At 42.1% G+C, this 11,017-nt stretch overlaps 1 long non-coding RNA gene across 1 annotated transcript; it reads right to left on the reverse strand.

Moving 5' to 3' along the window:
- Window positions 1-1,406: 1,406 nt before the first annotated feature.
- LOC129505867 (uncharacterized) lies at window positions 1,407-9,236 on the reverse strand. Its single transcript, XR_008663626.1, has 2 exons — window positions 8,551-9,236; window positions 1,407-8,097 (listed from the first exon to the last, which is right to left on the reverse strand). It is a non-coding gene; the product is annotated as an uncharacterized LOC129505867 (long non-coding RNA).
- Window positions 9,237-11,017: the final 1,781 nt, after the last annotated feature.

Raw genomic sequence — 11,017 nt, forward strand, 5'->3', positions numbered from 1 at the left:
CTCCCACCCTTACCACTGCTATTAAGCATAGTACTCAAAATCCTTACCGCAGCTGTTAGATGAGAAAATGAAATAAAAGGCATCCAGATTAGAAAGGAAGAAGGAAAATTGTCTTTGTGTGCAGACGACATGATCTTGTACATAAAAAATCCTGAAGACTCCAGGAAAGAAAAAGTTAGAATTAATCAATGAATTCAGTAAAGTTGCAGAATATAAGATGAACATACAGAAATCCATTGCATTTCTACACACTAACAACAAATATCTGAAAAAGAAATTTTTAAAAATCCCATTCACAATAGCATTAAAACCAATAAAATACTTAGGAATAAATTTAACAAAGAAGATAAAAGATCTGTATAGTAAAAACTACAAGACTTTGCTGAAACACATTGAAGAACACACAAACAACTTGAAAGATATCCTGTGTTCATGGATCAGAAAAATTAGTATTGTTAAATGTCTATACTACTCTAAACCATCTATAGATTCAATGCAATCCCTGTCAAAATTCCAATGGCATTTTTCACAGAAATAAAAAAATTCTTACAATTCATATGGAACAACAAAATGCCCTGAAAAGCATTTCTGAGAAAAGAATAAAGCAGGAGATATCATAGGTTCTCATTTCAAACTATATTATAAGCCTCAGTAATCGAAACAATATGGCATTGGCATAAACATAGATTTGTAGACCAATGGTACGTAACTGAGAGCTCACAAATAAGCCTTTGCATATATGGTAAACCACTATTTCACAAGTGAGCCAAAAATACCTGATGAAAAGAGGATACTCTCTTTAATAAACAGTGCTGGGAAAACTGGATAATCACATACAGAGGAATAAAATCGGACCCCTATCTTATGTCATTCAAAAAAAAATAACTTGGAAGAAACTAAAAACGTACACATAAGTCTTGAAGCCATAAAACTTAGGGAAAACATGGGGAGCAGCTCCTCAACATTGGGTTTGGCAATGATTTTCTGGATATGACACCAAAAGCACAAGTAATGAAAACAAACAGGTGAGACTACATCAAACCAAAAGGTTCTGCACAGCAAAAGAAACAATCAAAATTAAAGGGCAATCTACAGAGTGGAAGAAAATATTTGTAAATCATATGTCTCATAAGGGGCTAACATTAAAAAAAAAAACCCATATACGGAACTCGTAAGACTCAATCGCAAATAAACAAATAGAATCCCATTTAAAAATGGGCAGAGAGGGATCCCTGGGTGGCGCAGCGGTTTGGCGCCTGCCTTTGGCTCAGGGCGCGATCCTGGAGACCCGGGATCGAATCCCACATCGGGCTCCCGGTGCATGGAGCCTGCTTCTCCCTCTTCCTATGTCTCTGCCTCTCTCTCTCTCTGTGACTATCGTAAATACATGAAAAATTAAAAAAATAAATAAAAATGGGCAGAGAAATTACATAGACATTTTTCCCAAAGAAGACATACAAATGGTCAATAGGTACATTAAAAGATGCCCAACATCACTAGTCATCAAGGAAATGTAAATTGAAACTACAATGAGACGTCATTTCACACCTGTTTAAATGGCTATCATCAAAAAGACAAAAAGTAACCAGTGTCCGCGAAGAAGTGGAGAAAAGGAAATCCTTGAGCCCTGTCGGTGGGAATGTTTTCTATTATGGAAAACAGAATGGAGGTTCTTTAAAAAATTAAAAATTGAAATTTAAAAGTCACCATATGATCGAGCAATCCTGCCTCTGGGTATATATATTCAAAGGAAAGGAAATCAGTATCTCAATGAGATATCTACACTCCCAGGTTCATTGCAGCATTATTAACAATAGCTGAGACATGAAAATAACCTAAGTGTCCATATATGGATGAATGGATAGGTAGGATGTGATATATATACATACACATACAAAATGGAATATTTATATACCACAATGGAATATTATTCAAGCCATGAGAAAAAAAGAAATCTTCCATTTGCAACATGTCTGGGTCTAAGGGTATTACACTAAGTGAAATAAGTCAGAAAGAAAAAATAAATACTGTGTGATCCCACTTATGTGTGGAGTCTCTAAAAAAGCAAGCTCATAGCAACAGCAGATTGGGAGTTATCAGGGGCTAGGAAGGGGAGGGAAATGAGAGGATGATGGCCAAAGCATACAAACTTCCAATTATAAGATAAATAGGGCACTTGGGTGGCTCAGTGGTTGAGCATCTGCCCTCAGCTCAGGTCATGATCCCAGGATCCTGGAATGGAGTCCTGCATCAGGCTCCCCAGAGGGAGCCTGCTTCTCCCTCTGCCTATGTCTCTGCCTCTCTCTGCATGTCTGTCATGAATAAATGAATAAAATGTTTTTAAAAAAGATATATAAGTTCGGAGGACTAATGTACAGTATGGTGATTATGGTTAACCATGTTGTATTATCTCCTTGCAAGTCACTAAGAGAGTATAACTTAAATGATCTCACTGTGAAAAAAAAAAAGTAAATTATGTGAAGTGTTGGAGGTTTTATCTAATGATACTGTGGCAATAATTTATCAATAAATAAGCATGTCCAACAAAGCCTTAAACCTATATAATGTTGTATGTCAATTACATCTCAAAAAAGCAGGATGGATAAACAGACTAACAAATAAATATGGTGCTGCTGTGATGCTTTAATGAGAAACCAAAGAAATAGACTTTGAGAGTAGATTAACACCACCAACAAAAAATCTTCAGGACCCTCAGGATCTTAGATCGAAACCATTGCTCATGTAAAGAAATGAATAAAGGGGAAAAAATAAAAGAAGGAAGGAAGAAGGATGAGCATATCCAAATATTGTAAATTAATGAGTGGCAGTGTATTTAATTAATCAGATTGTCAACTTTGGGGTGCCAGATCCAACAATACACTGACATAGATTCATAGCAATACCACCTCTGGTAAGATTTTATTTTAGCACACTGACATATTACCAATATCATCCTGAAATATTCTGAACTTCTGACTTAATTCTGTGAGCAATTCTGTTATCAGTCACCCCTACATACTCTGTAATAGAAGGAATGGAGCTGGGAAGGAAAATAATTATAGGAGTAAAAATTGTTTCTGGTTGAGAGGAGACAAAAGTAAACAATCATTATTTCTCAAAGATTTATAAAAATCAGGATGTCAGGATAAACTTAATGTAACTACAGATGTAAATTGAATGGACACTACTTACTGGTAGCAGGAAGATGTGTAACAACTATAGCTTTAATTTCATTAGAGTTGAAAATTCACTGCCACTTTGTAGCTCTCGTGGGCTACCTTCATGCATTCCATTTTTCTTTTTTTTTCCTCCTCCTGAAAACTTAGCTAATCCAATTTTTAAAACATAATATTTTTAAGGAATTTAAAATCTATTTATATATGTATGTATTTATTTGAGAGAGAGAGAGCCAGGGGAGGGGCAGAGGAGAGGGAGAGAGCGAAAATCTCAAGCAGACTCCTCACTGAGTGCAGAGCCTGACTCGGGGCTCAATCTCATGACTCTGAGATAATGACGAGAGCCAAAATCAAGAGTTGGTCGCTCAACTGACTGAGCCACCCAGGTGCCCCTAAGAACATAATATGTTTAGCAGACTAATGGCTTTTGACATAGTTGTCTACTACTGCCTCTCAATTCCCGTAATGGAAACTCCATTTCCTTCATTCTTCCTTCTGCATCATGAATATGTGTTTATTTATTTATTTATTTATTTATTTATTTATTTATTTATTTATTTTGCATCAGAGCTAAGTGTTTCTCCTCCATTTTTCTTTTAATCTGAAAAACAGAACAGGATTTTAGTAAAGTTAGTGCAATTGGTCTGGACCCAACATAGACCTTGCTGCTGAAATCACTATTAAACGTAATCTTTTGCTTCAGAAAACTGAAGAAGAAAGTACCATATGCCCTTGTCAAAACAAATTGTTTTACCTTTTAAAAAATCGATGGAGTAGTATATTCCTACCAGCAAAATCGAGAAATAAAAATTTGGAAATGTAAAACATGCTGTTGAGTCTCGGCATAAAGATGCTAATAGAACATAAATAACAACTTTTCAATTCAAATGAAAGATAGTTTTTAAGTGGGAAAAGATTAGTAATATGTTAAAAGCCTTCAATTTAAATTGCTGCAACCACATACAAGGATTTTCTTTCATTTAAAGCCTTTTACAAGAACACTTTAGAGCATAATTGGTTTCTCCCCTAAATCTAGTCCAAAGTCACCATTTACAACTGAACACCAAAGAAGATTTCAGGCATGATTCTGAAGCTCTTGCACTTTACAAAATGCTGTTTCCATTAGATTTCTAACACTCTTTTTTTTTTCTTTTCCAGCAATAAGCTGCATTTATCTCTACTCCTACATACTCCTCTTTTCATTTAATATGTAGTTTTCTGAGTATTCTTACCCATCTTTAATTATAATATTGAATGAAGAATATAATACGGTACAATACATATAGTATGTGTATACATATTTTATCTAGCCATACAATTTCCCTCTTAAAAAATATTTTATTTTTGGGATGCCTGGGTGGCTCAATGGGTGAGCTTCTGCTTTGGGGTCAGGGTGTGATCCCGGAGCCCTGGGATCAAGCCCCGCATTGGGCTTCCTGCATAGAGCCTGCTTCTCCTCCCTCTTCCTGTGTCTTTGCCTCTCTCTATGTGTCTCTCGTGAATAAGTAAATAAAAATTTTTAAAAATATACTTTATTTTTTAAAAGGCTAAAATTTCGGGGAGCAGCCTTCTTTAGCTCCCAACAATGAAAATGTAAAAGCTAGGTCAATGTTTCCCAAATTTGCCTGGCTGTAAGAATCACTTTTGACAGTTGTCAAAATACCTATTCCTGGGTCCCATCAGTGATCTTCTGAATAAGAATCGCTATGTGAATGGCCTGGAAATCAGTATCTTAGACAAATATCTGCAGTGGTTCTTATCAATAAAGCTTGGAAAATCACACAAGGATCCCTGCCATTGAATAACCTTGAAAACCTGGAATGGTTACAGAAAAACACATGAACAGAATTTCAAAATCCTCCCTTTGCTGAAAACTGTTTATTCACACCTCCTCATCTTTCTCAATTCATCGAGAACCTAGAGGACTTATGTAACTCCTGAAAACCACTGACACCTGGGAGGATCTGGAAATGAAATTAATGAAGAGGAAAAGCAGCTGTTTAACTTAAAAACCAAGAGTGGGACTAGGAGAGTCATGCATTTATCTTGATTCCACCATAAAGTATTGTCTTCGCTTCTACAAATGAAATTGGTCTCATTTTTATTTTCTAGAATTTGGTGCTAGAACTCTGTGTATATGTATAGTGGCTAAGCAAGAAGGAATGACATCCAGAAATGCAGAATGGACTATCCCTCATTTGCTTTCCATGCCCCCAAATAGTCAATAGCAAGCTGGTCTTATCTCTTCTCCACCTTCTCTTTAGATCAAGCCAACTTCCCTCCACACTGCTCCCCTGAAAATGTTCCCCACACATCACCTGTAGGTTAACTCAAAGGTTAACCTGTTCCATCCTTCCATCCTGTTCTTCTGAACATCTTCAATATGAAATAATATTGCTCTTTCTGGAGTTTCTACTTAGTCTTGATTTGTCTAACTTTACTGTAACCTTATTTCCTTCTTCTATTTACCTTTCTGTCCTCACTTTTTCTTTCTACTCCCTTACTATACGGTTGTATGGTTGTATGGTTCCTGCTCATCTGGTCTCTCCACATTCATTCTCTGAGAGCATGTATCCATTCTCTTGCTTTCAACATTCCTGCCAATGATGATAACCTTTAATAATAACGAGGTTGGTGATCGTCACAACTAACATCTACTGGGTGCTTACTTGTGGATCGTAACCACTCTACACAAATTACACCAGTAAATCCTCATAACTCTCAGAGGTACTATTACTAACCCCATTTTAAGAGATTAGGAAACTGAGTCTTTCCAAACGTCACTTTTAAAGCCAACACAAGCAACCTCTCATCCTATCTCTTTTGTTCATGGTTCTGGGAATTTTTTCAACATGACACAGATTGTTATAAGAAAAAGGGAAGTTGTGTGAAAATATTAGAAAATATGTGGTAACAGTATGCAAGGATACTCACCTAGCAAATTCTTTGCTATGGCTATGGTTTTATTTTCTGAGTCAGTTTTGAGATGGGCCCATCCTGATTCTATGGTGCCACCAGGAATCATAAGTTTAATACTATTTCCTAAGATTCTTGAAGCCAACTGGTCTTCATGTTTTCTACAATATATAAAGAGTCATGGCTCGAGTAAAAGGGTTTTGGTATCACTTACACCACTGATCACACTGTTTGTGCCAGTCTTAGCATATCAATATGCTAATATCAATATCCCACTGTTGTGTTTGGACCCGCTATTGTGCTTCTTATTATGATTTCAAGATGCCCTTCAAGAACAATGGGAAACTTTGAAAAAATAGAGATTTATTATTTATAAGACCTGGAAATCACACAGCACACTTGGAACCACATAGCGAGGTCACACAGGGCAGGGGGAAGGAGGAAAGCGAGCATACAAGTATGCACAGGCAGGCTTTCTGCTTTTATCAGAGCCTAGTGTGGGGGCCTAGGGTTTTGTAGGCTCACTCTTTATTAGAAAATTTAAAATATAAGAGTGCGGAATTTAAAACTCAGAAAGAGATTTTGAATTTTTTTTTAAATTTTTATTTATTTATGATAGTCACACAGAGAAAGAGAGAGGCAGAGACACAGGCAGAGAGAGAAGCAGGCTCCATGTACCGGGAGCCCGATGGGGGTTTCGATCCCGGGTCTCCAGGATCGCGCCCTGGGCCAAAGGCAGGCGCCAAGCCGCTGCGCCACCCAGGGATCCCAAGCTCAGAAAGAGAAAAGGCAAGTGGCCCAAATGGTCACTTATTGAAATCAACCAAGTTCACAAAGGAGCCTAGGGGGCGGTGGGGCTGGCTCTGTATCTAGTCTTGTAGTTGGCAATGTGTTTTATTTGAAATAACTATCTTTTGTCAGTTACTCGTATTTCAATAAATAAATAAATAAATAAATAAATAAATAAATAAATAAATAAATAATTAAATAGCCAAGGCTCATGGCTCACCTCGCATTGCCAAGTGCTGCAGAGTAACCATCCTGGAGTACCCCTCTGTTCATCTGACCCCCCTGCAAATTACCCTCACAACTGCTTCCTGATTATGCAAATTTTTCAGGTACAAAATGACCCAACTTTGCCTTCTCAATCCTGGATCCCACCACTGTAATCTACATGCCCTGTCTCCAACCAACTGGGCTATTCACTTCTCTTTTCACAACCCAGCACTCACCTAGCTCCTTGCCTTTGTCCATACTGTTGCCAACATGTTATCATCAAGCACATGGTGTTTTTGCAGAGATGGTTGGTAAATAAATACGGAATGGGCCTCCAGTGGCCTCCATGATATATTATTCCTCACCCCGCTGATTTTCCTCCTCCTGTTTTTCTACCACAACCCCTCCTATCTAGTCACACTCCTAAATGTTCCACTCTCTTCATTAACCCACAGCTGAACTTCAGGCTTTACAATCCTCACATGTTAACAGACATTTATGCGGGGTCTACTCTGAAGCAGGTACTGCACAAGGTATACAGGTGAAACAAAGACGAATAAGCTACTTATATTCCTGCCCTGAAAAAGCACACAATTAACTACAGAATGAGAAATGCAGGATGCTTGGGGAATGCAGGAGGTCATTTAAAGACAGTTTTTTGGAGTTTTAACCTGAAAAATAAAACTGTCGGTTATTTTACTAGCAAAAAAAATGTTTTTTTTTTTTTCAGGAATAACAGAATCCCAATTCTGTACATGCAACAAACAAAGAGGAACGTTATTTTGTGCAGAAGAAGAATGAAGCTGGGAGGGGTTTTTCCGAACAAAAGTTCATTGGGGGGAAAAAATAGCAGAAGTCCAGGTCATGATGGTTTCCAAAGGGCTGAGTTGCAGGGGTAGTGGAGATCTTGTCAGAGATACGACGTACATCTTTCCCTTGCAGGAGCCTGTGATTGATGATTCTTTCCTGCTGCTGATTCTTCTGTTGGGCTCTTCTTTGATAATTCTTTCTGTAATTAACCATAATTGATGTTGAGTGGTAAGGCTTCACCTCCTAACTTTCTCTTTTCTCCTTCTCTCTCCATTTTAGTGAGGTTCCACTAATTAATATTATCTTAAACATTGGAAACCCTGGGGCCAAGTGAAGAGCAAGGGACACAGGAAAGGGCAGGATTCCAGGGAGCAGAAGCAAACAGAAAGCATTCAGACTTTCCAACCATTAGTGGGACTACGGTGGCAAGGTTAGGTGGTGGGAAAAGAGGCCAGACTGTCAATAGTTTACTAAGCGATGCCAGGAGTTTCTCTCCTGAAACTAATAGGTAGCCTTTAATAGATTTTTAGATTGGGGGATAATCAGCGAGTTCTCTAGAATGATCATTCAGGCAGCATTATCAGAGGTGGTTTGGAAGTGGGAGAAAAGGGAATCAGGGAAGTGAGCTATGAAAGTGTAGTAAGAGAGGCACCTGGGTGGCTGAGTTGGTGAAGGGTCTGCCTTCGGCTCAGGTCATGATCACAGAGTCCCAGAAGAGAGTCCCTGGATGGAACCCTGGGATGGTGCCCCAGGAGGGAGCCCCGGATTGGAACCCGGGGATGGAGCCCCACACGGAGCTCCCCGGAGTCGGCTGCTCCCTCCCCCTCTGCCCCTCCCCCTGCTGTCGTTCTCTCTCTCTCTCCCTCTCTCTCAAATAAAAATAAAATGTTTTTTAAAACAATCAAACAAAACAAAACAAAACAAAACTGTCGGAAGATCCCGGAGCAGGCCGGAGACACGGTCGCGGGGGCTGGAGCGCCCCCGAGGCCCCTGCTAGGCGGACAGACCTCTCGGATTACCTGAGTGTGCACCTCAGCCTCCCGCCGCACCTGCACCCGGTTCCGACCGCGCTCGTGCCGTCTGCCCCCCAAACTTATGCACTTAATTATCTTTTCCTGGACTCCCTAGTTTCCCGCCCACCACTCCAGTCTCCCTAGATAACACAATAGAATTGATGGGATTGGAAGGGCTCGCAAGCCCTCGGAGGCCCAGCTCACGCCCAGGAAAGCGGGGAGGCGCTCCGGGAGCCCCTTCGCCGGCTCAGTCACCCGGTCGCCTTCCCGGGACACCTAGCAGGACACCTCTAGCGCGCCCCCACGGGCCGCCAGGGGGCGCGTCCCCCTGGTTTTCTCTTTTGCCGAAACGCGATCCCGCGCTTCTCCAAAGCAAAAGAACCCTGAGGTATTTCGGCCCTCTGGCGTTGCCGTAGCCCCAGACTGTAAACAGTAAGTAGGCGCCAAGAGGCGGGTGAAAAATAACGCCCGGGGCTCGGAGGCGCCGTCGCCTGCGCTCTCAGGGAGTCCCTGCTGTTCCGCCCGGGGAGGGCTTCCCTCGCCAGTTCCTCCTCCAGTGGAGGTCTTTTGCCGCTAGCCAGCTCTCCCCTCTGCGGACAGGGCGTCCCCCCAACCATGGCCGAATACTCGTACGTGAAGTCCACCAAACTCGTGCTCAAGGGAACCAAGGCCAAGAGGTAAGGCCAGAGTTGGCGCGGGAGACTCTGGGTCTCTCCCGACAGCGCGCCCCCCCCCCCGCCCCCGTGGACAGGACAGTGTCGCGGAACTCGGGTTGGGAGGGAGCCGTGCACTCCGGCTCCCCGCCCTCGGGCCTGCTTCCGGCCCCGGGGTCTGTGGCTGCCAGGCAGTTCCGGGCGCTCCTGCGGGGCCGTCCTGACGCGCCCCGGGACGTGCGCCCTGACGGCCGCGCCTTCCAGACGGAGGAGACCTGAGCGCGCGACCGCGAGCCGGGAGCTGCAGGCCTGGCCCCGGGTCAGGAGCCCCCCCCAGACCGCTGCTCGGCGCGTCTGCCTTAGTCTCGTGCTGCAGGTCGTGACAACGACGTCTTCTGTTAGGGCTCCTTATCTTCACGCCCGCCTCCCCACCCAGTACTCCTTAAGTTTCTCCCCTCGAAAAAAATCCTTCATTCCCCCCCCAAATCCTTAATTAATCATTCCTCCCTCCCCCCGCCCAAAAAAGCAAATCCTTAATTTTTTCAATACAATATGCAGATGTGCGTTTTGACAGGTATATAAGCTCAAGCTTGGGTTCTCAGCAGTTCCTAGTTTAGCAGTTTGTGGCAGGTCCGCTAATATCCTGGCGCTTCTATTTACTCATTCATTAGGGAAGATTAGCGGTGAGAGAACTGATACAAGGGGGCAGCCCGGTGGCTCAGCGGCTTGGCGCCGCCTTCCGCCCGGAGCGTGACCCTGGTGACCCTGGAGTCCCGGGATCGGTCCCGCCTCAGGCTCCCTGCATGGAGCCTGCTTCTCCCTCTGCCTGTGTCTCTGCCTCTCTCTCTCTCTCTGTCTCTCTGTGACTATCGTAAATAAATAAAAATTAAAAAAATTAAAAAAAAAATGAGACTTCTAAGGTTCCATCTTAGATATTTAACATCAAATCAATATTTCTAAACTTATCTATATAAATTATCTCCTACAGTAAGAAGAAAAAGATCAAAGAGAAGAAGAGAAGAAGATGAAGAAACTCACCTTGATATTGTTGGTAAGTTTTCCGTACTTTCTTCTGGGAAAAGTTAATATTGCTGAGATGCCTTTAAAAATATTTTCCTCGGTATCCCTGGGTGGCGCAGCGGTTTGGCGCCTGCCTTTGGCCCAGGGCACGATCCTGGAGACCCGGGATCGAATCCCACGTCGGGCTCCGGGTGCATGGAGCCTGCTTCTCCCTCTGCCTGTGTCTCTGCCTCTCTCTCTCTCTCTCTCTCTCTCTCTCTCTCTCTGTGACTATCATAAATAAAAAAAAAAAAATATTTTCCTAGTGGGACGTCTGGATGGCTCAGCAGCTGAGCGTCTGCCTTTGGCTCCCGGAGTGATCCTGGGGTCCGATACAGTTCTGACTCTTTGCTCCTAGTCTATGGTTTAACTTTTAATTTTATTAAATGGTATT

Source organism: Nyctereutes procyonoides, unplaced genomic scaffold, assembly GCF_905146905.1.
Source record: "Nyctereutes procyonoides isolate TBG_1078 unplaced genomic scaffold, NYPRO_anot_genome, whole genome shotgun sequence".
NCBI classification, from domain to species: domain Eukaryota; kingdom Metazoa; phylum Chordata; class Mammalia; order Carnivora; family Canidae; genus Nyctereutes; species Nyctereutes procyonoides.